The sequence below is a fragment of the Musca autumnalis genome, unplaced genomic scaffold (assembly GCF_047663935.1).
Source record: "Musca autumnalis isolate F117 unplaced genomic scaffold, ASM4766393v1 scaffold_5, whole genome shotgun sequence".
Taxonomy (NCBI): domain Eukaryota; kingdom Metazoa; phylum Arthropoda; class Insecta; order Diptera; family Muscidae; genus Musca; species Musca autumnalis.
Genome location: NW_027412088.1, coordinates 197,576,002 through 197,595,374, shown reverse-complemented (window position 1 = coordinate 197,595,374; position 19,373 = coordinate 197,576,002). Strand labels below are relative to the sequence as shown.

General features: G+C 37.6%; 1 protein-coding gene and 1 long non-coding RNA gene across 13 annotated transcripts in view; one reads left to right on the top strand and one right to left on the bottom strand.

Moving 5' to 3' along the window:
* Window positions 1–19,373, bottom strand: part of LOC141387691 (uncharacterized) — a 163,098-nt gene that overhangs the window by 86,223 nt on the left and 57,502 nt on the right. The window lies entirely within an intron of this gene.
* drk (growth factor receptor-bound protein 2 drk) overlaps window positions 18,951–19,373 on the top strand; it is a 48,210-nt gene continuing 47,787 nt past the window's right edge. The window contains exon 1 of one of the 12 annotated variants that reach the window (XM_073957700.1): window positions 18,951–19,014. The gene's annotated coding sequence lies outside the window, so the exon portion shown is untranslated. Of the gene's footprint in view, window positions 19,200–19,373 lie in introns of all 12 variants that reach the window. The other 11 variants (XM_073957699.1, XM_073957724.1, XM_073957718.1 and 8 more) reach the window with 11 other exon arrangements.

Genomic DNA, 19,373 nt, shown 5'->3' with positions numbered 1-19,373 from the left:
GGAAAACTTCAAGTCAGCCTGGCTGAATAAGGTTTCCTTTAGGAAAACTTCAATTCAGCCTGGCTGAATAAGGTTTCCTTTATGCAAAACTTCAATTCAGCCTGGCTGAATAAGGTTTCCTTTAGGAAAACTTCAAGTCAGCCTGGCTGAATAAGGTTTCCTTTAGGAAAACTTCAATTCAGCCTGGCTGAATAAGGTTTCCTTTAGGAAAACTTCAAGTCAGCCTGGCTGAATAAGGTTTCCTTTAGGAAAACTTCAATTCAGCCTGGCTGAATAAGGTTTGCTTTAGGGAAACTTCAATTCAGCCTGGTTGAATAAGGTTTCCTTTAGGAAAACGTCAATTCAGCCTGGCTGAAAAAGGTTTCCTTTAGGAAAACTTCAATTCAGCCTGGCTGAATAAGGTTTCCTTTAGGAAAAATTCAATTCAGCCTGGCTGAATAAGGTTTCCTCTAGGAAAACTTCAATTCAGCCTGGCTGAATAAGGTATCCTTTAGGAAAACTTCAATTCAGCCTGAATAAGGTTTCCTTTAGGAAAACTTCAATTCAGCCTGGCTGAACAGGGTTTCCTTTAGCAAAACTTCAATTCAGCCTGGCTGAATAAGGTTTCCTTTAGGAAAACTTCAATTCAGCCTGGCTGAATAAGGTTTCCATTAGGAAAACTTCAATTCAGCCTGGCTGAATAAGATTTCCTTTAGGAAAACTTCAATTCAGCCTGGCTGAATAAGGTTTCCTTTAGGAAAACTTCAGTTCAGACTGGCTGAATAAGTTTTGCTTTAGGGAAAACTTCAATTCAGCCTGGTGGAATAAGGTTTCCTTTAGGAAAACGTCAATTCAGCCTGGCTGAAAAAGGTTTCCTCTAGGAAAACTTCACATTCAGCCTGGCTGAATAAGGTTTCCTTTAGGAAAACTTCAATTCAGCCTGGCTGAATAAGGTTTCCTTTAGGAAAACTTCAATTCAGCCTGTCTGAATAAGGTTTCCTTTAGGAAAACTTCAATTCAGCCTGGCTGAATAAGGTTTCATTTAGGATATCTTTAATTTTGCAATCCATACTTGTTATTCCCACACCCTGCTTACCTTTATTATCCCATAAAGGACATAACTTTAATATGTGGGTAAATTGTGCAGTACCTAAATGGTTTTAATTTCCTTTTTTGGAAAATCGTTACATTTCTTCCCCTAAACAATCCATTTAAAGTCAAACAAAACACTTGTTTAAACAAAACTCCCTACTTTTAATCAGCGGGTCATAAAAACTTCCTTTAACATTATCTTAAGGAAAAAAACGAAGAAGGACATTAAAATTATAATTACATAGTTTCCTTGAAGGAAATCTTCTTCGTTGTCATCTTCAAAACAGCCATCCTTCAACGACACAATTTTTACACGAATGTAACTTCTTTTGTTTTTTTTTGTTGTGTTTGTTGTAAAAGTAACGTATTTTTTGAGTTTTTCTCAAGCAATTATATTTTTTAAAAAGATTTCTGATCTTGATAAGACAGGCAGGGAATAAAAGGTAGTTACCAACAAGAAGCTACACCTTATCTTGGTGGTTATGATGATGGCCATGGTGGTGGATTTTCGTCTCCATCGTCTACCTTGAGAAGCCTTAGAAGAAAGTTATGATGACTTATAGACTGTGTGAATGGACGTCCATCCGGCGTCTTACAATAACAAAATTATGATGGTCATCAAGTGTCATTGTTTGTTGTGGAATAAGTAAATTTTTTGCCGATGTTTGTTGTAGTTGTTCCTGGTGACAAAATGTAAAATGTTGTCATTTGTCTAACCTTCTTAACTTCTTCTTTCAATTGTCAGTTACACATTTTCCATTGCGTTGCTGTACCGTTTGTAGTAGGCGTTCTGCTTGGTGCACAACGTGTGAAGTAAGGAAGTCCCATGTCCCATATCTGCCGCAATTATTATTGGTGTTGCTGTTTCTCTTGTTCGTCGGCATGGTTTTGAGATTCACTGACTTAATTTGCAGTCATTAAGTCTTTAAATGTTGTTTTGTTGACCATCGCCATACCAGACCAGGTAACAGGTGAACCGAACACTGAACAGAGGGGCAACAAGTTTGTGTTCTGAGTTTTGTTCGTTACTTTGCTTGTTTTGCTAGGGGCCCCTTTTTGCATTGCGTAATTGTTTTGTATTCAAGGTGTTCTCATGAGATTGTTTTAAGTGTAATTTAAAAGTTTTGTTAGGGGAGATTTGTGCTGGCCGAGTTGCAGGCGTGGGAAATTTGAAGGGATTTCATGCAAATAACAAGAGATAAATTTCATTAAAGTTTTAATATTAGCGCAATTTTTAAATTATTTGTAAAAGAGAAACTCTATTCAGCCTGGCTGAATTTAAGTTTTTCTACAGGAAACTTTATTCAGATAGGCTGAATTGAAGTTCCTAAAGGAAACCTTATTCAGCCAAGCTGAATTGAAATTTTCCTAAAGGAAACCTTATTCAGCCAAGCTGAATTGAAATTTTCCTAAAAGGAAAACTTATTCAGCCAAGCTGAATTGAAATTTTCCTAAAGGAAACCTTATTCAGCCAGGCTGAATTCAAGTTTTTCTAAAGGAAAATTTTTTGGAATTTAATTTTTCCTAAAGGAAACCTTTTTCAGCCAGGCTGAATTGAAGTTTTCCTAAAGGAAACCTTATTTAGTCAGCCAGACTGAATTGACGTTTTCCTAAAGGAAACCTTATTCAGCCGGGCTGAATTGCACTTCACATATTGTAGAGTCTATTCAGCCGGCCTGAATTGAAGTTTACCTATGGAAAACTCTATTCAGCAGGGCTGAATTGAAATTTACCTATAGAAAACTCTATTCAGCAGGGCTGAATTGAAATTTACCTATAGAAAACTCTATTCAGCCGGGCTGAATTGAAGTTTACCTATAGAAAACTCTATTCAGCCGGCCTGAATTGAAGTTTACCTATGGAAAACTCTATTCAGCCGGACTGAGTTGAAATTTACCTATAGAAAACTCTATTCAGCCGGGCTGAATTGAAGTTTACCTATGGAAAACTCTATTCAGCAGGGCTGAATTGAAATTTACCTATAGAAAACTCTATTCAGCAGGGCTGAATTGAAATTTACCTATAGAAAACTCTATTCAGCCGGGCTGAATTGAAGTTTACCTATAGAAAACTCTATTCAGCCGGCCTGAATTGAAGTTTACCTATGGAAAACTCTATTCAGCCGGACTGAGTTGAAATTTACCTATAGAAAACTCTATTCAGCCGGGCTGAATTGAAGTTTACCTATGGAAAACTCTATACAGCCGGGTTGAATTAAAGTTTTCCTAAAGGAAACCTCTATTCAGCCAGGCTGAATTAAAGTTTTCCTAAAGGAAACCTCTATTCAGCCAGGCTGAATTGAAGTTTTCCTAAAGGAAACCTCTATTCAGGCAGGCTGAATTGAAGTTTTCCTAAAGGAAACCTATATTCAGCCAGGCTGAATTGAAGTTTTCCTAAAGGAAACCTTATTCAGCCGGGCTGAATTGAAGTTTTCCTAAGGGAAACCTTATTCAGCCAGGCTGAATTCAAGTTTTCCTAAGGGAAACCTTATTCAGCCAGGCTGAATTGAAGTTTTCCTAAAGGAAACCTTATTCAGCCAGGCTGAATTGAAGTTTTCCTAAAGGAAACCTTATTCAGCCAGGCTGAATTGAAGTTTTCCTAAAGGAAACCTTATTCAGCCAGGCTGAATTGAAGTTTTCCTAAAGGAAACCTTATTCAGCCAGGCTGAATTGAAGTTTTCCTAAAGGAAACCTTATTCAGCCAGGCTGAATTGAAGTTTTCCTAAAAGAAACCTTATTCAGCCAGGCTGAATTGAAGTTTTCTTAAGGAAACGTTATTCAGCCGGGCTGAGTTGAAATTTACCTATAGAAAACTCTATTCAGCCGGGCTGAATTGAAGTTTACCTATGGAAAACTCTATTCAGCCAGGCTGAATTGAAGTTTTCCTAAGGGAAACCTCTATTCAGCATGGCTGAATTGAAGTTTTCCTAAAGGAAACCTTATTCAGCCGGGCTGAATTGCACTTTACATATGGAAGAGTCTATTCAGCCGGCCTGAATTGAAGTTTACCTATAGAAAACTCTATTCAGCCGGGCTGAATTGAAGTTTACCTATGGAAAACTCTATACAGCCGGGTTGAATTAAAGTTTTCCTAAAGGGAACCTCTATTCAGCCAGGCTGAATTGAAGTTTTCCTAAAGGAAACCTCTATTCAGGCAGGCTGAATTGAAGTTTTCCTAAAGGAAACCTCTATTCAGCCAGGCTGAATTGAAGTTTTCCTAAAGGAAACCTTATTCAGCCGGGCTGAATTGAAGTTTTCCTAAGGGAAACCTTATTCAGCCAGGCTGAATTGAAGTTTTCCTAAAGGAAACCTTATTCAGCCAGGCTGAATTGAAGTTTTCCTAAAGGAAACCTTATTCAGCCAGGCTGAATTGAAGTTTTCCTAAAGGAAACCTTATTCAGCCAGGCTGAATTGAAGTTTTCCTAAAGGAAACCTTATTCAGCCAGGCTGAATTGAAGTTTTCCTAAAGGAAACCTTATTCAGCCAGGCTGAATTGAAGTTTTCCTAAAGGAAACCTTATTCAGCCAGGCTGAATTGAAGTTTTCCTAAAGGAAACCTTATTCAGCCAGGCTGAATTGAAGTTTTCCTAAAGGAAACCTTATTCAGCCAGGCTGAATTGAAGTTTTCCTAAAGGAAACCTTATTCAGCCAGGCTGAATTGAAGTTTTCCTAAAGGAAACCTTATTCAGCCAGGCTGAATTGAAGTTTTCCTAAAGGAAACCTTATTCAGCCAGGCTGAATTGAAGTTTTCTTAAGGAAACGTTGTTCAGCCGGGCTGAGTTGAAATTTACCTATAGAAAACTCTATTCAGCCGGGCTGAATTGAAGTTTACCTATGGAAAACTCTATTCAGCCAGGCTGAATTGAAGTTTTCCTAAAGGAACCTTATTCAGCCAGGCTGAATTGAAGTTTTCCTAAAGGAACCTTATTCAGCCAGGCTGAATGGAAGCTTTCCTAAAGGAAACCTTATTCAGCCAGGCTGAATTGAAGTTTTCCTAAAGGAAACCTTATTCAGCCAGGCTGAATTGAAGTTTTCCTAAAGGAAACCTTATTCAGCAAGGCTGAATTGAAGTTTTCTTAAGGAAACGTTATTCAGCCAGGCTGAATTGAAGTTTTCCTAAAGGAAACCTTATTCTGCCAGGCTGAATTGAAGTTTTCCTAAAGGAAACCTTATTCAGCCAGGCTGAATTGAAGTTTTCCTAAAGGAAACCTTATTCAGCCAGGCTGAATTGAAGTTTTCCTAAAGGAAACCTTATTCAGCCAGGCTGAATTGAAGTTTTCCTAAAGGAAACCTCTATTCAGCCAGGCTGAATTGAAGATTTCCTAAAGGAAACCTCTATTCAGCAGGCTGAATTGAAGTTTTCCTAAAGGAAACCTCTATTCAGCCAGGCTGAATTGAAGTTTTCCTAAAGGAAACCTCTATTCAGCCAGGCTGAATTGAAGTTTTCCTAAAGGAAACCTCTATTCAGCCAGGCTGAATTGAAGTTTTCCTAAGGGAAACCTCTATTCAGCCAGGCTGAATTGAAGTTTTCCTAAGGGAAACCTCTATTCAGCCAGGCTGAATTGAAGTTTTCCTAAGGGAAACCTCTATTCAGCCAGGCTGAATTGAAGTTTTCCTAAGGGAAACCTCTATTCAGCCAGGCTGAATTGAAGTTTTCCTAAAGGAAACCTCTATTCAGCCAGGCTGAATTGAAGTTTTCCTAAAGGAAACCTCTATTCAGCCAGGCTGAATTGAAGTTTTCCTAAAGGAAACCTCTATTCAGCCAGGCTGAATTGAAGTTTTCCTAAAGGAAACCTCTATTCAGCCAGGCTGAATTGAAGTTTTCCTAAAGGAAACCTCTATTCAGCCAGGCTGAATTAAAGTTTTCCTAAAGGAAACCTCTATTCAGCCAGGCTGAATTAAAGTTTTCCTAATGGAAACCTCTATTCAGCCAGGCTGAATTAAAGTTTTCCTAAAGGAAACCTCTATTCAGCCAGGCTGAATTAAAGTTTTCCTAAAGGAAACCTCTATTCAGCCAGGCTGAATTAAAGTTTTCCTAAAGGAAACCTCTATTCAGCCAGGCTGAATTGAAGTTTTCCTAAAGGAAATCTTATTCAGCCAGGCTGAATTGAAGTTTTCCTAAAGGAAATCTTATTCAGCCAGGCTGAATTGAAGTTTTCCTAAAGGAAACCTTATTCAGCCAGGCTGAATTGAAGTTTTCCTAAAGGAAACCCTATTAAGCCAGTTTTCCTAAAGGAAGCTTTATTCAGCCAGGCTGAATTGAAGTTTTCCTTAAGGATAATCATTTGTCAAATTACAAAAAAAAACCTTTAATATAACGGAATTTTCTTTCTTCTTTCCCAAATTATAATCGAATTTTTTCAAAATATCAAATGACCATTTGAACAAAGGATTACAAAGCTCATAACATATAATTCCATCTCAGCTTACATGAAAGATTGTCGTCCTTGCTCCTTTGCATCATAAATTTCCATGAATTATGACAAGTGTGAGACAGAAATTAAGGAAGGAAAGTAATCCTGTAATGAAGCACACATAAAAAACGATCAACATGGACACAACAAACCACCCCTTTTTCCATTGTTTATAGGTGCAACTCATTAGTCCTTGCAACCACCACTGACTGACTAGTCCTTTTTTGTGGCCAACGGTCCCCAAGACCTTTAAATTTTAACTTTTGGTCAACGTGTCCAACATTAATTGAATCATTACATCCATCACCTTTTCATCTTTTTTCGATTGTTTACTTAAAGGATGTAAGCCTTCATAATCCTTGCCGAGGCCTAAGACAAAAGGATGTGATAACGATTATGATTGTTTGCTTTTCCTCCTCTTCTTGGAAACACCCCTTAATCGATGGATGGTCAAATGTTTGGTGTGATTTTTTTGGTTACCAACAAACAAAAAAGGGTTAATTTTTACACTTTTCCTGAGGAAAGGTAGGAAGCAACAACATCTTTTTGCTTGTCTGCTGACTTGATGGAAAGCTGAGATGCAAATACCACAGCTGCCATTGTCATCTCTTGTCTAGAATTTTATTTCTGTTCCTCTATGCAGCCCCTATGTTTTGGTCATTTATTACAATGGAAGGATGTCCTTTTTTCTTTTGGAAAACTTGACTTTTGATGTATAAAAAGGATTTGAAGGAAAGTACAAACAGCAGGCCTCCTTCTTCTCTTTTTTTGGAAAATTTAAAACTTGCTTAAGATGATTAAGTACCTTGCCCAACACCACCTTTGTGTAAAGTCCAATGTAAGTCTGCTGTAATCCGTTATTTAAACACAAATTTTTAATTTTTCTTGGTAATTTTTTAAATTCATAATCATTGGTAATTAGTGACATCATTTTTCAGAGGCCTTTCTGATGCTAAATTTTAGAGGTTTGGTTCATTTTTAATCCTATCATAGGAAAGGATTACACGAGAGTAATTATTTAATGTATCCCTGAGAAATTAATATAAGTCAGTCCCTATAGGGCAACTTCAATTCAGCCTGGCTGAATAGAGTTTCCTAAAGGGAAACTTCAATTCAGCCTAGCTAAATAGAGTTTCCTATAGGGAAACTTCAATTCAGCCTAGCTGAATAGAGTTTCCTATAGGGAAACTTTAATTCAGCCTGGCTGAATAGAGTTTCCTATAGGGTAACTTTAATTCAGCATGACTTAATAGAGTTTCCTATAGGGAAACTTCAATTCAGCCTGGCTGAATAAGGTTTCCTTTAGGGAAACTTCAATTCAGCCTGGCTGAATAAGGTTTCCTTTAGGAAAACTTCAATTCAGCCTGGCTGAATAAGGTTTCCTTTAGGAAAACTTCAATTCAGCTTGGCTGAATAAGGTTTCCTTTAGGAAAACTTCAATTCAGCCTGGCTGAATAAGGTTTCCTTTAGGAAAACTTCAATTCAGCCTGGCTGAATAAGGTTTCCTTTAGGAAAACTTCAATTCAGCCTGGCTGAATAAGGTTTCCTTTAGGAAAACTTCAATTCAGCCTGGCTGAACGGAGTTTTTCTTTAGGAAAACTTCAATTCAGCCTGGCTGAATAGAGTTTCCTACAGGGAAACATCAATTCAGCCTGGCTGAATAGAGTTTCCTTCAATTCAGCCTGGAAACTACAATTCAGCCTGGCTGAATAGAGTTTCCTATAGAGAAACTTCAATTCAGCCTGGCTGAATAGAGTTTCCTATAGGGAAACTTCAATTCAGCCTGGCTGAATAGAGTTTCCTATAGGGAAACTTCAATTCAGCCTGGCTGAATAGAGTTTCCTATAGGGAAACTTCAATTCAGCCTGGCTGAATAGAGTTTCCTATAGGGAAACTTCAATTCAGCCTGGCTGAATAGAGTTTCCTATAGGGAAACTTCAATTCAGCCTGGCTGAATAGAGTTTCCTATAGGGAAACTTCAATTCAGCCTGGCTGAATAGAGTTTCCTATAGGGAAACTTCAATTCAGCTTGGCTGAATAGAGTTTCCTATAGGGAAACTTCAATTCAGCCTGGCTGAATAGAGTTTCCTATAGGGAAACTTCAATTCAGCCTGGCTGAATAGAGTTTCCTATAGGGAAACTTCAATTCAGCCTGGCTGAATAGAGTTTCCTATAGGGAAACTTCAATTCAGCCTGGCTGAATAGAGTTTCCTATAGGGAAACTTCAATTCAGCCTGGCTGAATAGAGTTTCCTATAGGGAAACTTCAATTCAGCCTGGCTGAATAGAGTTTCCTATAGGGAAACTTCAATTCAGCCTGGCTGAATAGAGTTTCCTATAGGGAAACTTCAATTCAGCCTGGCTGAATAGAGTTTCCTATAGGGAAACTTCAATTCAGCCTGGCTGAATAGAGTTTCCTATAGGGAAACTTCAATTCAGCCTGGCTGAATAGAGTTTCCTATAGGGAAACTTCAATTCAGCCTGGCTGAATAGAGTTTCCTATAGGGAAACTTCAATTCAGCCTGGCTGAATAGAGTTTCCTATAGGGAAACTTCAATTCAGCCTGGCTGAATAGAGTTTCCTATAGGGAAACTTCAATTCAGCCTGGCTGAATAAGGTTTCTTTTAGGAAAACTTCAATTCAGCCTGGCTGAATAAGGTTTCTTTTAGGAAAACTTCAATTCAGCCTGGCTGAATAAGGTTTCTTTTAGGAAAACTTCAATTCAGCCTGGCTGAATAAGGGTTCCTTTAGGAAAACTTCAATTCAGCCTGGCTGAATAAGGGTTCCTTTAGGAAAACTTCAATTCAGCCTGGCTGAATAAGGTTTCCTTTAGGAAAACTTCAATTCAGCCTGGCTGAATAAGGTTTCCTTTAGGAAAACTTCAATTCAGCCTGGCTGAATAAGGTTTCCTTTAGGAAAACTTCAATTCAGCCTGGCTGAATAAGGTTTCCTTTAGAAAAACTTCAATTCGGCCTGGCTGAATAGGGTTTCCTTTAGGAAAACTTCAATTCAGCCTGGCTGAATAAGGTTTCTTTTAGGAAAACTTCAATTCAGCCTGGCTGAATAAGGTTTCCTTTAGGAAAACTTCAATGGCTGAATAAGGTTTCTTTTAGGAAAACTTCAATTCAGCCTGGCTGAATAGAGTTTTCTTTAGGAAAACTTCAATTCAGCCTGGCTGAATAGAGTTTTCTTTAGGAAAACTTCAATTCAGCCTGGCTGAATAGAGTTTTCTTTAGGAAAACTTCAACTCAGCCCGGCTGAATAGAGTTTTCTTTAGGAAAACTTCAATTCAGCCTGGCTGAATAGAGTTTTCTTTAGGAAAACTTCAATTCAGCCTGGCTGAATAGAGTTTTCTTTAGGAAAACTTCAATTCAGCCTGGCTGAATAGAGTTTTCTTTAGGAAAACTTCAATTCAGCCTGGCTGAATAGAGTTTTCTTTAGGAAAACTTCAATTCAGCCTGGCTGAATAGAGTTTTCTTTAGGAAAACTTCAATTCAGCCTGGCTGAATAGAGTTTTCTTTAGGAAAACTTCAATTCAGCCTGGCTGAATAGAGTTTTCTTTAGGAAAACTTCAATTCAGCCTGGCTGAATAGAGTTTTCTTTAGGAAAACTTCAATTCAGCCTGGCTGAATAGAGTTTTCTTTAGGAAAACTTCAATTCAGCCTGGCTGAATAGAGTTTTCTTTAGGAAAACTTCAATTCAGCCTGGCTGAATAGAGTTTTCTTTAGGAAAACTTCAATTCAGCCTGGCTGAATAGAGTTTTCTTTAGGAAAACTTCAATTCAGCCTGGCTGAATAGAGTTTTCTTTAGGAAAACTTCAATTCAGCCTGGCTGAATAGAGTTTTCTTTAGGAAAACTTCAATTCAGCCTGGCTGAATAGAGTTTTCTTTAGGAAAACTTCAATTCAGCCTGGCTGAATAGAGTTTTCTTTAGGAAAACTTCAATTCAGCCTGGCTGAATAGAGTTTTCTTTAGGAAAACTTCAATTCAGCCTGGCTGAATAGAGTTTTCTTTAGGAAAACTTCAATTCAGCCTGGCTGAATAGAGTTTTCTTTAGGAAAACTTCAATTCAGCCTGGCTGAATAGAGTTTTCTTTAGGAAAACTTCAATTCAGCCTGGCTGAATAGAGTTTTCTTTAGGAAAACTTCAATTCAGCCTGGCTGAATAGAGTTTTCTTTAGGAAAACTTCAATTCAGCCTGGCTGAATAGAGTTTTCTTTAGGAAAACTTCAATTCAGCCTGGCTGAATAGAGTTTTCTTTAGGAAAACTTCAATTCAGCCTGGCTGAATAGAGTTTTCTTTAGGAAAACTTCAATTCAGCCTGGCTGAATAGAGTTTTCTTTAGGAAAACTTCAATTCAGCCTGGCTGAATAGAGTTTTCTTTAGGAAAACTTCAATTCAGCCTGGCTGAATAGAGTTTTCTTTAGGAAAACTTCAATTCAGCCTGGCTGAATAGAGTTTTCTTTAGGAAAACTTCAATTCAGCCTGGCTGAATAGAGTTTTCTTTAGGAAAACTTCAATTCAGCCTGGCTGAATGGAGTTTTCTTTAGGAAAACTTCAATTCAGCCTGGCTGAATGGAGTTTTCTTTAGGAAAACTTCAATTCAGCCTGGCTGAATGGAGTTTTCTTAAGGAAAACTTCAATTCAGCCTGGCTGAATAGAGTTTTCTTTAAGAAAACTTCAATTCAGCCTGGCTGAATAGAGTTTTCTTTAGGAAAACTTCAATTCAGCCTGGCTGAATAGAGTTTTCTTTAGGAAAACTTCAATTCAGCCTGGCTGAATAGAGTTTTCTTTAGGAAAACTTCAATTCAGCCTGGCTGAATAAGGTTTCCTTTAGGAAAACTTCAATTCAGCCTGGCTGAATAAGGTTTCCTTTAGGAAAACTTCAATTCAGCCTGGCTGAATAGAGTTTTCTTTAGGAAAACTTCAATTCAGCCTGGTGAATAAGGTTTCCTTTAGGAAAACTTCAATTCAGCCTGGCTGAATAAGGTTTCCTTTAGGAAAACTTCAATTCAGCCTGGCTGAATAAGGTTTCCTTTAGGAAAACTTCAATTCAGCCTGGCTGAATAAGGTTTCCTTTAGGAAAACTTCAATTCAGCCTGGCTGAATAAGGTTTCCTTTAGGAAAACTTCAATTCAGCCTGGCTGAATAAGGTTTCCTTTAGGAAAACTTCAATTCAGCCTGGCTGAATAAGGTTTCCTTTAGGAAAACTTCAATTCAGCCTGGCTGAATAAGGTTTCCTTTAGGAAAACTTCAATTCAGCCTGGCTGAATGTAGCTTTTCCTTAGTGGAAGTTTCCTTTAGGAAGAAAAAATTTCGAACAGTGATATAATTTACCATATGTCTAATATTTCCATTAGAATCCTTTAATCTCTTTCCCCCAGAGATTTATGATGCAAAGAAACTAAATTTTGGTGGAGGCCACTTAAAATTGAGATTTGTTCCAATCGGTTTTTGGAAAATAACATCCTGCCATGCAATTAAGGGCAGCAAAGGAAACACAAACAAAGAATAAAAATCATATGTGCGGTCGATCCTAAATTTGGATTATGCAGACGTTAGTCATCAATTATCCTGAATAGGGAAAAACAACGACAACAACAAACAACAAATCGACCAAATGTTCTTTCACATTCCAAATACATAATTCACTAATTTCATTATGCGTTGGTGTGTTGTTTGTTGTTGTTGTTGTTGTGCGGAAAACATGCGCAATATGGCACATGGCACGAGCTGCTGCTGCTGCTCTTCTTCAATGGGCCATTGAGTTAACGATTGAACAAGCGCAGGCGCAGTTCAGAATAGCTGTAATAAATACCAAAAATAGACAGGCCTGGCAGTCCACCAGACAGACTGACAATTTTTGAACCGCAGTAACAGATGTTTCAAAGCGATTTAGAAAAAGGGAAACTGTGAAACCAGCCAGTGACACAGATCTCTAGGAGAGGGAGGATGAATGAATGTGCAAAGGAAAATATTGTGAAGTGCGCAAAATAAACCACCCCTCATCTCGGGGTTATTATCTCTTTGTTTGTCTCTCTCGGGAGCGTTGATGAAATGCAAACAGAAATGATGTTATTAAAATCGAAGATGGATCATAAAGGATTCTGTTTTAGGAAAAACTGCTGCTGCCATTGAAATGATTATTTGTAAAGGACTTGCCGTGCATATGTTAACCCGCATATTTTCTAGATTTCGGATATCAATATTTTACATGTCGTTAAAGGTGGGTGAAAGGTGTTTTTTCGGAAATTCAATTGACTTGTTTGAATTTGAAAAGAGTTGCTGCTCTTTTGTGGAAACTTTCAGCTGGTTTTCTAGAAATTCCTGGCCCTTAATTCTGGGGTGTGGGTTATTGGACAATTTTGGCACGGGGTTGTTATGCTAATTTTGTCAATTGAAGGAACAGCTTGCATGGCACGCAATGTCACCCGTTTCAGTTGGTTTTGTTGAAATTCATCTGTTAGCCAGAACACGTACTGCAGCGAAACACGAATAAAAACATACCACAAGGCGATAATAAAATGGAAAGTGGCCCACCAACACCGCCTGTTTATCTTTTTATCAGGATCAGGACACGAGCCTTTTGCATAACCCAATCTATTTAGGAGTCGTTGGAGGAGTATGGGTTGGAAATTAAAATGCACACATATGTCTCCTCATGTGGTGTCTGAGTAGCTGGCTGGTTAATGAAATGCCTGCCATGGGTTGGTTTTGTTTTTGTTGTTTTGTAAAAATGTAAATTTTTCATGGCCACTCGTCACTTGATTAGCTATTAGCTGGTATTGAGTTCAATTCCATTAACAATGACAGCTGTTGGGTCTTATTTCTGTTCAGAAAATATTCAAAATTATTATTAGGCTCCTCCACCACCGTTCTAAACGAACACTTTAACACCATCCTTTTTGCCTATCCTTTAACATTTGAAATACACACACACACCCTCCCTCAACTTCCTGGGGTTCATTCCCTTCCCTTTAGTTTTTCCCTAGTTTTCCTTCTAAATTACGCATTTTTATGCTTGAAAGGAAAAACAAACTAAAAATAGCCAAAAATATCGTTTTTCCAAAAAGGATAATGAACTCTAGTTCTAGGAACTCACTCTGCCTCTCCCTTCATCAACCAACAACCAGCTCGTGCTCTTCGGACTACTGTTTTGTTTTGTGCGCTCTTTGTTCTTTGTTAACTTCCGCTCCACTTTCCTTTTTATTCTCTCCTACTTCATTACATCTCTCGTGCCATTTGTTTTTCTTTCTTTTGCCAAGAGTTTTGTTCCTTGAAAACCACAGGATACATGACCATGACCATTAAACAGACATCCTTTAATTGTTTACTAAGTAATTGTCCTTTCAAACATTGGGTCCTTTGTTTGTTTTGGTTTTTAATGATATTTCAATAACTTCCGTTTTCTTTCCTCTTTTCTTCTTTTTGGCAAATAATTAAAAAGGTGTTAATTTCTTTATCCTTCGAAATTTCTCCAAAATTAAGACATCTTTTTTTCAATGAAATTGCAAGATTTTTATTTTGACTTCCAGATGAGTTCTTTTGTTGTGAAAATTGAGATTTAATGACGTCTAAATGTCAATGTAATTGATACTTCCGCTAAATTGCAGCTTTTCCCATAGAAAACTGTATTTAACAAAGAAAACTCCATTCAGCCAGGCTGAATAAGAAATTTCCTGTGGAAACTTCTACTGAGCCAGGCGATTCAGCCAGGCTGAATAAGAAACTTCCTATGGAAACTTCTATTCAGCCCGGGCGGAATAAGAAATTTCCTATGGAAACTTTTATTCAGCCAGGCTGAATAAGAAATTTCCTATGGAAACTTCTATTCAGCCAGGCTGAATAAGAAATTTCCTATGGAAACTTCTATTCAGCCAGGCTGAATAAGAAATTTCCTATGGAAACTTCTATTCAGCCAGGCTGAATAAGAAATTTCCTATGGAAACTTCTATTCAGCCAGGCTGAATAAGAAATTTCCAATGGAAACTTCTATTCAGACAGGCTGTATAAGAAATTTCCTATGGAAACTTCTATTCAGCCAGGCTGAATAAGAAATTTCCTATGGAAACTTCTATTCAGCCCGTGCTGAATAAGAAATTTCCTATGGAAACTTCTATTCAGCCCGTGCTGAATAAGAAATTTCCTATGGAAACTTCTATTCAGCCCGTGCTGAATAAGAAATTTCCTATGGAAACTTCTATTCAGCCAGGCTGAATAAGAAATTTCCTATGAAAACTTCTATTCAGCCAGGCTGAATAAGAAATTTCCTATGGAAACTTCTATTCAGCCAGGCTGAATAAGAAATTTCCTATGGAAACTTCTATTCAGCCAGGCTGAATAAGAAATTTCCTATGGAAACTTCTATTCAGCCAGGCTGAATAAGAAATTTCCTATGGAAACTTCTATTCAGCCAGGCTGAATAAGAAATTTCCTATGGAAACTTCTATTCAGCCAGGCTGAATAAGAAATTTCCTATGGAAACTTCTATTCAGCCAGGCTGAATAAGAAATTTCCTATGGAAACTTCTATTCAGCCAGGCTGAATAAGAAATTTCCTATGGAAACTTCTATTCAGCCAGGCTGAATAAGAAATTTCCTATGGAAACTTCTATTCAGCCAGGCTGAATAAGAAATTTCCTATGGAAACTTCTATTCAGCCAGGCTGAATAAGAAATTTCCTATGAAAACTTCTATTCAGCCAGGCTGAATAAGAAATTTCCTATGGAAACTTCTATTCAGCCAGGCTGAATAAGATATTTCCAATGGCAAACTCCATTCAGCCAGGCTGAATTGAAGTTTACCTATGGCAAACTCCATTCAGCCAGGCTGAATTGAAGTTTAACTATGGCAAACCCCATTCAGCCAGGCTGAATTGAAGTTTACCTATGGCAAACTCCATTCAGCCAGGCTGAATTGAAATTTACCTATGGCAAACTCCATTCAGCCAGGCTGAATTGAAGTTTACCTATGGCAAACTCCATTCAGCCAGGCTGAATTGAAGTTTACCTATGGCAAACTCCATTCAGCCAGGCTGAATTGAAGTTTACCTATGGCAAACTCCATTCAGCCAGGCTGAATTGAAGTTTACCTATGGCAAACTCCATTCAGCCAGGCTGAATTGAAGTTTACCTATGGCAAACTCCATTCAGCCAGGCTGAATTGAAGTTTACCTATGGCAAACTCCATTCAGCCAGGCTGAATTGAAGTTTACCTATGGCAAACTCCATTCAGCCAGGCTGAATTGAAGTTTACCTATGGCAAACTCCATTCAGCCAGGCTGAATTGAAGTTTACCTATGGCAAACTCCATTCAGCCAGGCTGAATTGAAGTTTACCTATGGCAAACTCCATTCAGCCAGGCTGAATTGAAGTTTACCTATGGCAAACTCCATTCAGCCAGGCTGAATTGAAGTTTACCTATGGCAAACTCCATTCAGCCAGGCTGAATTGAAGTTTACCTATGGCAAACTCCATTCAGCCAGGCTGAATTGAAGTTTACCTATGGCAAACTCCATTCAGCCAGGCTGAATTGAAGTTTACCTATGGCAAACTCCATTCAGCCAGGCTGAATTGAAGTTTACCTATGGCAAACTCCATTCAGCCAGGCTGAATTGAAGTTTACCTATGGCAAACTCCATTCAGCCAGGCTGAATTGAAGTTTACCTATGGCAAACTCCATTCAGCCAGGCTGAATTGAAGTTTACCTATGGCAAACTCCATTCAGCCAGGCTGAATTGAAGTTTACCTATGGCAAACTCCATTCAGCCAGGCTAAATTGAAGTTTTCCTATAGAAAACTCCATTCAGCCAGGCTGAATTGAAGTTTTCCTATAGAAAACTCCATTCAGCCAGGCTGAATTGAAGTTTTCCTATAGAAAACTCCATTCAGCCAGGCTGAATTGAAGTTTTCCTATAGAAAACTCCATTCAGCCAGGCTGAATTGAAGTTTTCCTATAGAAAACTCCATTCAGCCAGGCTGAATTGAAGTTTTCCTATAGAAAACTCCATTCAGCCAGGCTGAATTGAAGTTTTCCTATAGAAAACTCCATTCAGCCAGGCTGAATTGAAGTTTTCCTATAGAAAACTCCATTCAGCCAGGCTGAATTGAAGTTTTCCTAAAGAAAACTCCATTCAGCCAGGCTGAATTGAAGTTTTCCTAAAGAAAACTCCATTCAGCCAGGCTGAATTGAAGTTTTCCTAAAGAAAACTCCATTCAGCCAGGCTGAATTGAAGTTTTCCTAAAGAAAACTCCATTCAGCCAGGCTGAATTGAAGTTTTCCTAAAGAAAACTCCATTCAGCCAGGCTGAATTGAAGTTTTCCTAAAGAAAACTCCATTCAGCCAGGCTGAATTGAAGTTTTCCTAAAGAAAACTCCATTCAGCCAGGCTGAATTGAAGTTTTCCTAAAGAAAACTCCATTCAGCCAGGCTGAATTGAAGTTTCCTAAAGAAAACTCCATTCAGCCAGGTTGAATTGATGTTTTCCTAAAGAAAACTCCATTCAGCCAGGCTGAATTGAAGTTTTCCTAAAGAAAACTCCATTCAGCCAGGCTGAATTGAAGTTTTCCTAAAGAAAACTCCATTCAGCCAGGCTGAATTGAAGTTTTCCTAAAGAAAACTCCATTCAGCCAGGCTGAATTGAAGTTTTCCTAAAGAAAACTCCATTCAGCCAGGCTGAATTGAAGTTTTCCTAAAGAAAACTCCATTCAGCCAGGCTGAATTGAAGTTTTCCTAAAGAAAACTCCATTCAGCCAGGCTGAATTGAAGTTTTCCTAAAGAAAACTCCATTCAGCCAGGCTGAATTGAAGTTTTCCTAAAGAAAACTCCATTCAGCCAGGCTGAATTGAAGTTTACCTAAAGGAAAACTCCATTCAGCCAGGCTGAATTGAAGTTTTCCTAAAGCAAAGTCCATTCAGCCAGGCTGAATTGAAGTTTTCCTAAAGAAAAGTCCATTAAGCAAGGCTGAATTGAAGTTTTCCTAAAGAAAACTCCATTCAGCCAGGCTGAATTGAAGTCTTCCTAAAGAGAACTCCATTCAGCCAGGCTGAATTGAAGTTTTCCAAAAGAAACCTCCATTCAGCCAGGCTGAATTGAAGTTTTCCTAAAGAAAAAACTCCATTCAGCCAGGCTGAATTGAAGTTTTCCTAAAGAAAAAACTCCATTCAGCCAGGCTGAATTGAAGTTTTCCTAAAGAAAAAACTCCATTCAGCCAGGCTGAATTGAAGTTTTCCTAAAGAAAAAACTCCATTCAGCCAGGCTGAATTGAAGTTTTCCTAAAGAAAAAACTCCATTCAGCCAGGCTGAATTGAAGTTTTCCTAAAGAAAACTCCATTCAGCCAGGCTGAATTGAAGTTTTCCAAAAGAAACCTCCATTCAGCCAGGCTGAATTGAAGTTTATCTATGGCAAACTCCATTCAGCCAGGCTAATTCAGTCAATGACATATGTATGTATTATGGCATATTACTCATATATTCAATGAATTGATAGCGTAAATGACGGATTTTACTAAACGCATATTGATTTAAACAAAGTATTAAAAATGTAAAGGAGTCCCCCAAGTGCTGAAGAAATAAATTACAATAAAATTAATGTTACTGTCTCCGCTCTATTTTCGTTGTTTTCCGAGCCACACTCCAAGTTGTTGTTAACTAAAATACTAAAAGAACCTGTTGGTGCGTCATCTGGTGCTCAATAGTGTAGACTAATGGTTATTATTTAGTACTCATTGTAGGTTCACAGCAAACTCAAAAACCTCCTTCATTTACAGGCACGAACTAAATACACCATGAAATGAAAACAATTATATTAAAATAAAAATAATTAACCAATGTGTAAACACGGAATCTCTGCTTATGAGAATATACTTATTTTAAAATAAATAAGTTTATTTAATATCTCACACACTATCTCTCTATGAGCTGAATCCTATGTATTTTTCGTGTGCGATATACCCATTATCGTACTTGACAAGAAATAAATGATTGATGTGTCGCCCTGTTTCATGTTGATGTTTATCTCTCTCATTCACTCTTTGTTAATAAACGTAACTAAACAAACATGAAAAGAAATTATTATTGTCATTAATAATTATAAAGTAAATGTTTATTAACGCATTTTTTTGTTTGCTTCTTCATTTTTCGTCATTATTTTAGCCTGTTAATCACTTTGGATTGATAGTTATAATCACTCACAAATGATGACATGTTGATAACACAAAATATCGATACGAGGATGAATGTGTGAGAGAGAGAATCTCATGGCATATTTATGTTTATTAAAAAGAGATTACCAAAGAAAATAAATAAAATAATTAAAAATATCAATAGGATAATAGGAAACATAACTAATGATACTTCTATTGATGGGGTAACAATCTGACAAGTTGCCTTTGGATTTATCGATTATTCGATTACTTCATGAGAATGACGGATTCATGAAACACCGCTGCGAAAATGGCGAGAATAGCAGAACCAATAAGTGGCGTAATAATAATCAACCTAGGTATCCCTAAATTTTAGTTGATAGGGAGTGAAACGTAAGTTGTTGGTTAAAATAAATTCTCGGTAAAATTCAACATTAAATTACTAAAAAAAGAAGTTACAAACAACAATTTATTATAATAAAAATAAAGTGAATATAAAATAATAATAAAATCTCAAATAAAGTGAAAATTTAAAGCCAAAATAAAGTGAAGAAAAATAGAAAATGAAAAAATAAAAAGTGAAATTTTTGCCGCAATGAAGAAAACATTCTAGAGACTTTTTGTGTGCTCTGCTGTGCCCCCACCCGCATTTTTTGTTTGATCTAAAGAATTGGCAAATGCCGCCGACACCACCGCACCGCGCTACTGTCGTTCTTGTTGGGTCGACATCAGATTGCGTTTCCCAAGTTATT